This window comes from Phoca vitulina, unplaced genomic scaffold (genome assembly GCF_004348235.1).
Source record: "Phoca vitulina isolate PV1807 unplaced genomic scaffold, GSC_HSeal_1.0 scaffold17, whole genome shotgun sequence".
Classification (NCBI taxonomy): Eukaryota; Metazoa; Chordata; class Mammalia; order Carnivora; family Phocidae; genus Phoca; species Phoca vitulina.
In genome coordinates, this window is record NW_022589720.1 from 5,012,415 (window position 1) to 5,025,084 (window position 12,670).

Sequence of the window (12,670 nt, forward strand, 5' to 3'; positions counted from 1 at the left end):
CGGGGGCGGCGGGGCTGGGCGGCGGCGGCCTGGCGGGGCCCGCGCTGCCCGCCGCGTCGCCCCCACCGCCTGCGCCCGGCCCCGCCGCGCTGCCCCCCGCGCTGCTGACGGCGCTCGGGCCGGCAGCCGAGGGCGCCAGGCGCCTGCACAAGTCGCCGTCGTTGTCGTCGTCGTCGTCGTCCTCGTCTAACGCCGAGTCGGGCACCGAGAGCCCGGGTTGCTCGTCGTCGTCCTCGAGCAGCGCCTCGCTCGGCCGGGCGGGCGGCGGCCGCGGCGGCGCCTTCTTCCACTTCGCCGACGGCCCGCCGAGCGCCCCCGGCGCGGCCAACGGGCACCCCGGGCCGCGCGGCCCCGCGCCCGCCGGCTCCCCGCCGCAGCACCAGTTCCACCCGGGCCGCCGGAAACGCGAGAACAAGGCCAGCACCTACGGCCTCAACTACCTGCTGTCGGGCAGCCGCGCGGCCGCGCTGAGCGGAGGGGGCGGCCCCGGACCCCAGGCGCCGCGGCCCGGCACGCCGTGGAAGAGCCGCGCGTACAGCCCCGGCATCCAGGGGTGAGTGCGGGGCCCGCGCGGGGGAGGCCGGGGTCCGACTGTGGGCCGGAAGGCTTCCCGGGTCGCCAAAAATTAAATTCCTCTTGTAAAGGAGCGATCTGCTGCTCGGATCCCCAAACTGACAGCCAGGAAAGGGGCGGCTGAACCCGACCTGTGATACTGGAAGAGGGTGTCGGATGCTTCACCTTTTTTCCTCTCCCCAAGATATGTTAGGGACCTTTTGTCAAAGTGGGGTGCAGATGGGTGTGGAGGTTTATGCCAGCTGCAGATGGTTTTAGTATTGCCGGGAACTTGAATCAAGTTGAAGGCAAATCTGGTTAAATAATAACTTTTTTCTTATTGAGAAAATCCTTTTGGAAGATGATTCGTTTTTGTTTTTTTTTGTTTTATTTTTTTTTTTTTGGTAGTGATACAATTTAACCAACAGTGAATTTAGAAGTAATTTTTTTGGGTGAGGGCTTTATGATTTAACTTTATGCAGAAATTAACATAAAAAGTATCTTTTTTAGTTTTTAAAAAGTAGTTGATAGCCTTCAAAGAAGACAAAAACGTTTGTAGCGCGTGTTCTTTGAAAGATGTTTATTTTAAATATTTCCACGTTGGCTTAGAGGGGATTAGAAGGTCTATTTCAGTTTAGTGCAGTTACAAATGACAGGGACTGGTTAAAAGAACAGAAGGTGAGGGGTGGGGTGGGAGTGTGGGTTGAAGCACTCCCAGGTGAGGCTGCTCAGGTGGGAATGCTACCTACCCAGCCCTTTGCCTTCCTGTGCTTTTCTGAGCACCTAGAAACAAAGCATTTGTACATAGATTTTATGTCAGTATTTCAAGACTTAAATCATAAACTTTCTTTGCAAGTTGCATCCTGATTTAAAAGCTGCCTAAGGATTTTCCAGGGTATTCGGGTTGTTTACAAATGCTAGAGTTTTACAAATTCAGCAATTGCTAGATATTGAGATTACTTCTTTTTTTTTTTTTTTTTAAAGATTTTATTTATTTATTTGACAGAGAGACACAGCGAGAGCAGGAACACAAGCAGGGGAGTGGGACAGGGAGAAGCAGGCTTCCCGCAGAGCAGGGAGTCAGATGCGGGGCTTGATCCCAGGACCCTGGGATCATGACCTGAGCTGAAGGCAGACGTTTAACGACTGAGCCACCCAGGCGCCCCGAGATTACTTTTTAAAGTAACTCATTTTTCTTATAAATCTGTTCATTTAAGTTGGAAAATACTAAGTTGATACTATTTTAAAGCAAGTGAGATACACCCTAAGAGCTTCTTGTCCTACAATTTGTTTCACCTGGTTTGGGTTAGAAGTGTTACTTTCTTAAATTTCCGGAAGCCCCAGTGTGCATTTCAGCCCCAGGTAGGAGCCGTTCTCCTCTTGCTTCTCTTCCTCCAGTCCTTACTTGTCTAACTGTCCAGGAAGAGGTGGTGGGGAGCGATTTCCGGATGTATAGCATCATACCTGAGTTCCTTGGTGGGGAGGCCGGGGGCCGGGGGGGGGGGGGGGCGGGGAGACCTGCAGGTTTCCAGCCTATCATGTCCCTGGGACTGACTCTGTGTCTTAGCACTAGGCAAATTGGAAGACATATGGTCTTCACTTGTGGAGCATTTTGGGGTCCAGTCGGTCCCAAGTCTTGCTTCCTCCATGAGCAGCTGGCAGCAGTGGAACCATGCCCTTCTGCAGATAACTCAGGCCCTGGAGCCTGTTTCCAGTAAGCTTCAGTATGTACGTTACTGTTGCTTTTTTTTTTTCTTTTTTTAAGGTTTTATTTATTTATTAGAGAGAGAGAGAGAGAGAGAGAGTGAGAGTGCCCATGCCTGGGGGGTAGGAGGGGGAGCAGAGGGAGAGGGAGAAGCAGGCTCCCCACTGAGGAGGGAGCCCAACTTGGGCTTGATCCTGGGAGCCTGAGATCCTGACCTGAGCCCCCAGGCGCCCCAGCTGCTGCTGCTTTTATTAATAAATGAGCTCGCTAAGTACCAGTTCTTTGCTAGGGTCTGAGGCAGTTATTGCCTGCAACACGCCCATCTCTTGATCCTGACTCTGAACCCTGGCGCTCCATATGAGTGCCCCTGCCCAGCACACACTAGCACAGTGTCCTGTCCAGCTGTGCAGACCTTCCCTCCTCCTTGTCCATCTCCCCAGTCTGGTCTTTCATCAGATCCTCTGCCCCTTCTCTTTACCCTCATGCAGATTTGTCACCTCTAGTGGAGATTGCTCCAGTGGCCCGAGGTGGTTCTCTTACACCACTGTTGCTGGCCTCTGGGCCTCTCCCAGAACTGCCAATGGGATAATCTTCTCCATCAGCAGGTTTGGTCAGGTCTGAGGCCTTTAGAACCATGTGATGGTGTCTCTGGGGTCCTCCTGAGGTTAAAGACTGAAGCCTGAGACTCTCAGCATGCTTCCAGGCACTACTGTTCTGGGCCCTGCCTGGGGGGCTGCTGAGGGTCCTCCCCCGCCACTCCCTGCTGGCCTGTGAGATTTCTGCTCAGAGGCCACCTATAGGGTTGAAGAGTAGCTTCTGAAGCAGCCAGTTCCACATCATAACTTACCTGACTAGGAGCCAGTGCAGTGGTACTCCTGGTAATGCTCCTTTTTTTCTCCTTGGCTGCCCACCCTTCCTCGCCTGCCTCTGTGGGTGATGTGTACCCCTTGGGATCTGTCCACTTATTGCCGTTTCTGCCTGGAGGAGGCTGCTAGGATTGCCTGCCAGGCACCTAGAAGGGTGGGGTGCCTCCGCTTGGTTTGCTACTCTGAATGCTTCTAGCAGGCTGGAGTTTCAGGAGGGACAGGGCAGAGCAGTAGTAAGCCAGAGTAGCACTTAACTGTGGAGCTCTGCCTGTGGTCAGAGGAGGGAGATGTTCCTCGTGATCCTTTCCATGGAGGTCTGCTGGGCTTCTAGCAGCTAACTTTTTGGTATCAAGAAATTAGCCTGTCTAGAACTTGCTGCTGGCCACCAGCTTACTCAGAGTGATGAGGAAGGCCACCACCATGCGTCTCATCTGTAGCTCAGAAGGGGAAAGAACTGTGATAAGACAGCCCTTGGCCTGGTCAGTAGAAAAGAGCCTTGTGGATGAGCAGTGGCTCAGGCTCACTGTGCAGGCCCAGGACAGGCATCTCTGAAAGGACCGTGTCTGTAGTCCTCAAGAGACGATAAGCGGTTGCCTGACGCTCTGGGAGCTTGAGTAGCGTCAGCCGAAGCCAGTCGGGCATTTGCGTGGTGGCCCGTGGAGCAGCCTGTGCTGTTTGTTCTTTTCTGGGATGGAGGGCTCTGCCCTTGGAAAGTGTACTGGTGGCCTGGCCTCACGAGGTTGCCAGTCTGCTTTCACCCCTGAGTAAGGTGAAGAAGCAGCCAGTGGAGGAGGACGGGGATCAGAATGGGAACCCTCGAAGCCCGGAAGGGGAAGTGCTCGTTTTGGAGCTGCTCTAGTTCTTGTTCCCTGTTTCCATTGAACTCTCAAACTTTTGTTTTGGGAAAGGTATGAAATGTGCTCTCTACCTGGGCTTCTGACTTAGAGACGCAGGCAGGTGTGGACTGGCTCCTGGGCCCTGCGCTTCCCAGCCTCCGGCGCCTGTCACCTTCACATGCCCTCACCTCCATCCCCCTGGCCCAGAGAGCTGTTGATACTTTGCCCTGGTCAGTCCTGACAGCTTCAGAAACCTCCTCAGCTTAAAGGCAAAGAAAAGTCCCAGGTGAGGAAGGGTGGGAGCTTGGACCCCAGGTGCGTCGCTGCATCCTTCCTGGTGCCCTGTAGGGCCCCAGGGAGAGCGTAATGGAATGAGGGAAGGCCCCCGGCCTTGGGCAGGCACTTGCAGGCCGGGCCCTGATCAGGCTTCCCTGTGGGCTTTGGCCTGCCTGCGGCGCGCAGCCGTCCTGCAGCATCCTTTCTGCAGGGCCTCAGCAGTGTTGAATTTTTTGACGTCTTCTGTTCACTCAAAGAAAGTTCAGCTCTTCATCTGAAGTTGGTGAGAACTGGACCCGTGCCGTTCGTAGGATGGTTAGCTACACCCCGCAGGACTCCATGTGTGTTGTCCTCACTCTGTTCGGAGAGTCAGAGCCTGCTTGCAGCCTGACTTGGCACAAAGTAGCGCACAGGTGACCCCCCTCCCCCAGTGCGTCCTTGTGGGGACCCAGCGGCAGGGCGCAGGTGAGAGCCCAGCAGGGCCCACGGCAGATGACAGCATGGTCGCTCCTGTTGCCTCACTCTCAGTCCCGTCTCCACCTGTACACATCACGGGACACGTGGGAGAGGTTAGCGCGAGACCTGCCCCGCAAGGTGACGGTGGCACGCACGGGCCTTGTTTCCTCAGTGTTCATCATCTGCAGCCCCCCAGGTATAAGGTTGTGGATGGAAGCCGTGCAAGTTTGCTGCTGCACTGACCATATGAGATTAGCTCCTCCTCAAAGGCCCCCCCCCCCCCATAACAGCATTGCTTGTTCCTGCCTGGTATGAGTGAAATTGAAAATCTAGTGTGGGATGCAGGCTGTGATGAAGTTGGGGAAATTTGCACCTGGTCGCTGAGAAGTGAAGATGGACACAGCGAGGACTGCTGACACTCAGGGAAGGGGTTGCCGAGGAGGAGGGCAGGACAGAGGCTCTGGAAAAGGATTGGAATATGAAACAGAGGCTGCAGGAGTCCTTGGGGAAGATAGAGACCTCCAATGTTTTTTGCAGAAAGTGGCCTTGTTAGTGCTCATGCTGCAGAAGTCACAGTGGGGTGGAGTGGACCCCGTCTTGCTGCCGGCAGCTTGTGAGGGAAAAGCAGTACCACAGCAATGCCATTTGCTTCTTAGAAATAACATGGTTGTGATCGAGTGCCTTGGAAGGTCATTTTTCAGTAAATATTTTAAAGTACCAGTTTTTCATAACTTCAGGATTTTTCAGATCTCCTTTGGGTCACTATTTAATAAGAAATTTTGGTCCATTGTAAATGGAGTCATGTACGTCCAGTGGGAGGAGGCATCATGGTTATCCTGGAAATGAGGACTTTTTTATGTTGGTTAGGTCAGTATTGTTTAGGATCTGTTTTTTTTTTTTTTTTTAGTTACCGGATAAAGAGGGCTGTTAAAAAAACAAGACAAAACAAGCAGCAGCCTGTGATGTTGAAGTTGAGAAACCTGGTTTTGATGCTGCACCAGAGTGCAGGCTGACAGGTGAGGGGTCACGGTGTCATGCTCACTGGACCCCGAGGCGACTGCTGCTGGCCGTGGCTCTGGAGAGGCCGCTCTGGACGCTCTGGTCTCCTGAGGCTGCTGAGTGAGTGTGGCACTGGAGTAGAGGCAGATAGGTGACCGTGGTGATTGAGACAGTTGCCCGAGACACCTGTCCCCCATGTCAGTATGTGTCCCAGGTGAGGTGGTCAGGGGTGCATCTTCCTACAGTGTGGGATTTGCACTGCAAATTAAATGTCTTACTCTAAGATTTCCACGCCGCAGTTGTTCTCTGTTGCTGTGTGACATGTGAGCGCAAACTCGGCGGCTTAAACCAGTACTCGTTGACTGTCTCACGGACTCTGCGTGTCGGAGGTTGGGACGGCTGGGTTGGCTTCCTGCTTAGGCTCTCACCAGGCTGCAGGCAAGGTGTTGGCTGCTGCGTTCTTGGCTGCAGCTCAGGCTCCTCTTGCAAACTTATTCCTATTGGCAGAATTCAGTTCCTTGCCGTTGCAGGACTTAGGTCCCCAGTTCCTTGCTAGCTGCCAGCCAGGGTCCTGTCTCAGCTCCTTAAAGCCGTCTCTGCCTTCCTTGACTTGTGCTCCCTCCATCTTCACACTGGCCACAGAGCTTTGAATCTCTGACCATGGCTCTGCCCGCTGGAGGAAGCCCTCTGCTTTAAGGGCTCGTTTGTTTGGTTCAGGCCCACCCAGGTAATTGTCTCTCTTAAGGGCATGTGATGATACAGCACGATCACAGGAGTGATGATGATTTCGTCTCAGCCACAGGTTCTGAGGATTGGAGCGTGGGATCTTCTGGAGGCTTCCTTCCATGTCTGGAGGCATGCTCCTGTAGGTAGACTTAACCATCTTAGGTGATGAGGAGGATGTGGTTTTCTTTTCCAGCACTTCTCTCCCTTGACTGGACTCCAGCCCATCGTGATGACTCTGATAGATTGCTGGTCCTGTCCTGGCTCCGTTGTCACGACTGAACTCAGGCAACCAGAGTGACTAGCTCTCAGTGCCTTTCTGTGCCTCTCCCGTATGTCATGTAAGAGACGTGTATGTGAAAGCCATGCTAACGAATACACGAGAACTACAGCAGTTGAAAAGTCCTGTTCACGAGGCCCCCTGCATTGGCCAGCTTAGGAAAGCTGCCATTCCTCGGGGGGGGGGGGGGGCGGGGGGGGGGGGGGGGGCGGGGGGGCGGGGGGATTCCCCCTAAGGGCCGCTGGAATTTAGGTCTAAGGACGTAGCAGTCCATCTTTGCTTTGCACAGGACCCCACACCGCTTGTATGGCAGCTCAGGTTACTGGGAGTGGGGGCCCCCCCCATGGGCTGTGACCCTCACTTCAGAGCAAGCATACGCCCACGCCGTTCTTCCCTGGCCCTTCCTGTGGGGCGACCGCTGCTCTTCCAGAGCTGACCGCTGACCACTGGTCTCCCACATCCGCTTGGGGAGGAGGGCTTGGGTCGTGGCTGCGTTCCCAGGGCCAAGTGGGTGCTAGTAGCCCCCTCTGAGTAGGGGTCTGATGAATGGTGAGGGAGCCAGTGAAAGCTTACATGAACAAATGAGGGCCAGTTAGATAGTTTAAATCAAATGCTAAAGGTAACCTTCCTTGTCTTAGAATCTTTGAAGATTTGATTGCCAACTCTGAAGTTATTTAAATGCAGAATATTAAAGTAAAATTGATTGTAGTTCGCTTACCTTCCCCAAGAGTGTGGTTAAACCAGTTTTATAGTTTGTAATGTAGAACTGAAAAGCAGAAAGCTTTCAAAAAATTCTCTATTTGAAAGGCATCGCCATTTAGATTTAGCTGGTTCCTCTTTGTTATTATAAAATTAATACCTCACTGTAGCAAAGTTAGAAGACTCAGGAAAGTATGAAGAGACATTGCCTGTCCCTCAGCCACCTGGTGAGTGTCCTGTGATCAGGCTGGGCATGTCCTGAGCTCCGGGGTGCGTGCTCCATGCGCCGGCGGCAAAGAGGAGGCGCGGGGTCTCACTCCCGGTGCACCAGGTCTCTGCGCAGACCTTAGTCCATCTGCACACCGACGGGGCAGACTCGGTGGGAGAGGCTCTGAGGTTCCTGTTGGCAGGGAATGTCTTTCGTTGTCAGCAACATGCCTTTTTATTGTGGGTTTGTGCTCTTTTTAATTCCCAGATCAGCTGCTCTGTGGAACCATTTAGGCCCTCCTGTGGTTTAAGATTGGAGTTAATTTCCTAAGTGATAACATGTGGATGTAGGTGGTTTCTATCTTTCCATATTTGAGAGAGATTTCAGATGACCGTCATGTTTCTGGAATCCTGTGGATCTGCAGCAATGGCGAGGATGCAGGAGTGGAAGGGAAATGAAAAAATCAAATCCTTTCATTTTTGCTTGGAACCCTTTGGTTGGAATCCGTCTCTGCCGTTGGGAGGCATGTCTGGGGCCTGGAGCTCGCTCGGGTAGCCTGCGGCCTGCACGCCTGGAGCCTCATCCACAGGCCTGGTTTCATGGTGGGTGCTGACTTCTGAGCCTCAGTTTCCCCGCCCCATGAAGCTAGGTCTATGACATCCCTCTGGCAAGACGTGCTAAATCAAGGAGACTTGCAAGTGCCGTGTGAATTGTGACGTGGAGGATTGAGAAGGCCACTCCTTTCCTTCCCTTTTCTCCTCTCTTCTCTGAGGAAATTGAAACCAAAAATTAGGTGGGGCTCGTTGCCAACTGGACAGAAAAAGCCTTTGCTCCGGGTTTGAAAATACAAGTTTCCCTCTCAGGCCAGAGCTTTTCTCGGAGAAACTGCTAAAGCCTGAAGTTCCAAGTCTTCAGGGACCCATGCGATGTTGTGGAGACACTTCTCCCTTTAAGCCAAGGCATTCTTTTCTGATTTTAAAAATTTAAACAGTGCCTAAGTAACGTGTTCTGTAGGTTTTAAATTAAGCATCTTTCCAGAGCCTTACGGGCACTGCTGTTCTGTTGGATCAGCTGTGTCGCCGCATGAGACTTGCGGAAAATTGTTCAGGGTTTTTGGTTCTGTGCACATAGTAGGAGTGGATGTTCTTTCTCTAAGCTCTTTGCAGCTTCTGACTTCCGTCTGTGAACAGTGAAGAAAGCAAAGGTGAGGGGCGGGGCACTGTGGCGCTAGAGCAGACCCTCTGGTGGCCCACTCTGGGAAGATGGGAGGGCTCTGGTTTTGTGCGGCCCAGTGCGGTAGCTGCTGGCCCCGTGTGGCCACGGAGCGCTTGCCATGTGACTAATGGAACTGTGGAACTGAATTTTAATTGCATTTCATTTTAATGAAAAATAGTCTTATGTTTGCACAGCACCAACCTAGAGTAACTTTAGACTATTCAAAATACAGTGTTTGATTCAGTAACTGCTGCCTGAATAAATCCAAAGTGGAACAACAGCAAAAGCTGCGGTGCTCAGCAAGCCGCTACTGGAAAGCTCTAGAAATGGTGTTTCTGAGTTTCTGGCGGATATCCTTTTCAAAGGGCTGCCGTTTCAATAGCACACAAAGCATGGTCTCGGTTCATGGCAGAGTGCAACACGGAACAGCTTGGTAAGTCTCCGAGCTTCTAGTCCAGCCTGGGGGTGGTGGTCTAGCGCTTCTGCCTGCTGGGTTAGTGACAGAAGTGGGCCGGTCTCCTTAGGCACGCGGTGGCCACCGCGGCTCCCAGTACAAGGGCTGTGCGGGGCTCGGCTCTGTGCACGAGTTTCCACGAGTTTCGTGTGTTCTCAGAGCGGGCCTGGGAAATGGGTAACACCATCCCTCTTCAGCAGACAGAAAACTGAAGCCTAGCCAGGCTAACATCTTTCCAGCGTTCACGTCAGGGAGCCCCAGACAGTGTTCGGTGAAGGAGACCTCTTCAAGACGTGCGGGAGAGGGCTTAGCAGCTCACCCTGTGAACCCGGCTTCAGTGCCTCTGTAGAGGGCCATTTCCTTTTTTGCTTTTCTGAAGAGAGCAGATTGAGGGAGAGGGAGAACCGAGGTCCTCCTGTAAGGACTTGGACAGTCAAATGACAGATGACAAAGATGCTGGAGGTGGGCTTGGGGGAGGTTTGGGGGGTAGGGTTTGGGAAGCAGAAGCCAGTTCTGCTGCTGTAGTAGGCTGAAGGCCCTGCTTTCCGCAGACATTCCAGGACTGGCCTGGAGGGAGGTTGTGCTGGAGGGAGCAGGGCTCCTCCCATCTGGATTTTTCTGGCAAGTTGCTGTCTAGGAAAAATGGAGCAGTGGATGAGTTGCTGTTTTAACTGAAGACTACTGAAAGCCAGAAGCAGGACCAGTGAACCGTTTGTTGACTGCCTCCTCCCATTTCTTCTTGTCGGTAATTCGTTTTGAAGAGAGTAAGCTTTAGTAGATGAAGCATCTTGCCCATGCTGCAACCAGAAAATAGGAGAGCTGCAGCCTGCCAGCAGGTGTGCTGGACAGGAAAGCCTGTGCGCTTCACCCCTGCCTCCCCAGGAGGGGAACAGGTGTCCTCGAATCAAGAGCAAGGAGCAGGAACGTAGTGAACTGGCAGAGATGGGAGCCATAGTGCAATGCACTAGACTATTTTGGTTATAGACATCTTCTGTAAATTTAAGCAAACAGATTTTTAAAAATTGAAGACAACTCTGAAGTGATGGGATACTTTCCACGGCCTGTGAAATGCGGAGATCCTAAAGTATTGTGATAAGTTATCTCATGGAAGGAAACTGATGATGAATCAGTCTAGAGAGCTTGTGGTTCCCTCAAAGACTGACTCACAAGAGACTGATATGCAGTCCTACGTGCAAGCATCATGTAAACAAGAGCATAGAACAGAGACCAAATTCCAAACAATGGGAACCTGTGAGAACTGTCACAGGTTAAGGTTTGGAATGAACTGAAGCTTGCAAAATTGTTAAGAGTAAAAATGGCCTTTGAGGAGTACTTTTGGGGTAAGACCGTTGGAACTGAGAAGGTTGAGGTTGGGGGAGATGCCCCTTGTTCTCTGGACCTTCCTTCGCAGGTGAGTGCTTCAGCTTTTCCTTTGCCCCTGTCAAGCGAGTGGTCTTCAGCACTTGTCACGGTAATGATCATCACTGGCCCTGTTGAGCCCTCACCCCTTCCTGCAGCGTCCCCAGCCGCCCTCTCAGGTCAGGAGGAGGGGTGCGGCTAGAGCGTAGGGGCCCGCTGGCTCACACAGCTGGTAGGTGCAGTGCTGGCTTTGGATCCCAGGCAGTCTGATTCCACAGCACATCTTTTACCCACTAGACACGCAGAGCAAAGACGGGATTGTTCAAAGAGGTGTGGTAATAGGAAGAAAAGAATTACATCGAATTCCAGTCTCTAAGTAGAGAGACGTGATCTCTCAGGTTGCAGAGAGCGTCATGAAGCTCTGCCCAGTCTCTGAACGGTGCAGGCACCCCAAAATGGACATCTTTGTCCCGATCTCCCCAGAAGGAGTCGGAAGTAGTTTCTCACAAACCAGGCACGCGGCCTACATTGCAAGAGTGACTCCTTGAAGTGGCCAGTGACAGCAGTGCTGCGTGTGACACTGAGCCTCTTGCAGGTCTCTGTGCTGATTGCTTTAGTTAGAGGCGGCATCTAAGAGTGCTTTCTGCTGACTTCTAAATAATTAATTTTATTAAGTGGATTGTGTATGTGTGTGTGTTTTTAAAAAAAGAAAGCTTAAAAATCATGAGTGCACCCCACAGAAATAACCGAAGTACAGTTAGGTGATCGCCGCTGTTCTCTCTCAGCCCACGGTGGACGGACACATGGATTCATCAGCGGAGTACTTCCAGTACAATTCACGTTCTCTTTAAATACAGTTTACTAAATTTTTAATTTTGCTTGAAAGTGAAAATAATGTGGAATCTCTCAGATGGAAATACTAGTTTCTAGGAGGTATTGCTGAGACCAAGAACATAAAAAAATGATGAGGGGCGCCTGGGGGGCTCAGTCAGTTAAGTGACCAACTCTTGGTTTCAGCTCAGGTCATGATCTCAGGGTCGTGAGATTGAGCCCCGCGTCCGGCTCTGCTCTGGGTGTGGAGTCTGCTTGAGGTTCTTTCTCTCCCCCTACCCCTCCCCCCCTTAAAAAATGATGAAAACCTTAAGTGGCTGAGTGTAAAAAAATCAAAGTAAAAGTTTTGATGAAATCCTGTCTGTTTGCTTCCTGCTATGTAGGGTAGAGCTGTTAGTCCTTGCTGCGGACTGAATTGTGTACCCCCAAATTCATCTGTTGAAGCCCCAGACCTCAATGTGATGATACTTGGGGAAGGGGCCCCTTGGGAGGTGATTAGGGTTAGATGAGGTCGTGAGGGCAGGGTCTTGCCTGGGATTAGTGTCTTTATAAGAAGAGGCCAGATTGCTCACTGGCTCTGGGCCCTGCCACGCACATAGAAGACAGCCATCTGCAAGCCAGGAGGAGGGCTCTCACCAGAACCTGACTGCGCCAGGGCCCTGATCTTGGACTTGTAGCCTCCAGAACTGTGAGAAATAAATGTCTGTTGTTGAAATTGCCCAGTCTAATGGTGTCCTGTTACAGCAGCCTGAGCGGACTAAAATAGCCCTTTTATATATCTTTACCTCTTGATTTGCATTACATTATTTGTTACCATGAGTTAAGCATTTGTATTTTGTTTTGTAATTATAATTGCTGCCATTTATTGAGCGTTTACCGAGTGCCAGGTCCTATTCTGAGTACTTTGGAGTCATTAAATCTTCATAACAATGCCATGTGGGGGCACTGTCCGCATCCTGCAAGTTCTGGTCGCTGGAAAGCAGCAGGGCCTCTGGCCCCAAGTGGTCTGGGTTCCTGGTGACACTGCAGTCCTGCCTGGATGCAGGAGACCACAGTTTGTGGTAGATGAGTCTTGGTTTTGTATTTACGGAGACATCCCCACCGGCACTCTTCCCGGGACTCCTTCAGATTTCGGAGTTCTTTGCGTGGTCCCTGTGTCTGGTGGGCTTCGTGGAGGGTGTGTCCTTGCTGGCAGAACTCGCAGGAGCGGG

General features: G+C 52.0%; 1 protein-coding gene across 3 annotated transcripts in view; it reads left to right on the forward strand.

Moving 5' to 3' along the window:
* Positions 1-475: 475 nt before the first annotated feature.
* TENT4A (terminal nucleotidyltransferase 4A) overlaps positions 476-12,670 on the forward strand; it is a 45,242-nt gene continuing 33,047 nt past the window's right edge. The window contains exon 1 of one of the 3 annotated variants that reach the window (XM_032415225.1): positions 476-553. The gene's annotated coding sequence lies outside the window, so the exon portion shown is untranslated. Of the gene's footprint in view, positions 554-6,940; positions 9,249-12,670 lie in introns of those variants that run through there. The other 2 variants (XM_032415226.1, XM_032415227.1) reach the window with 2 other exon arrangements.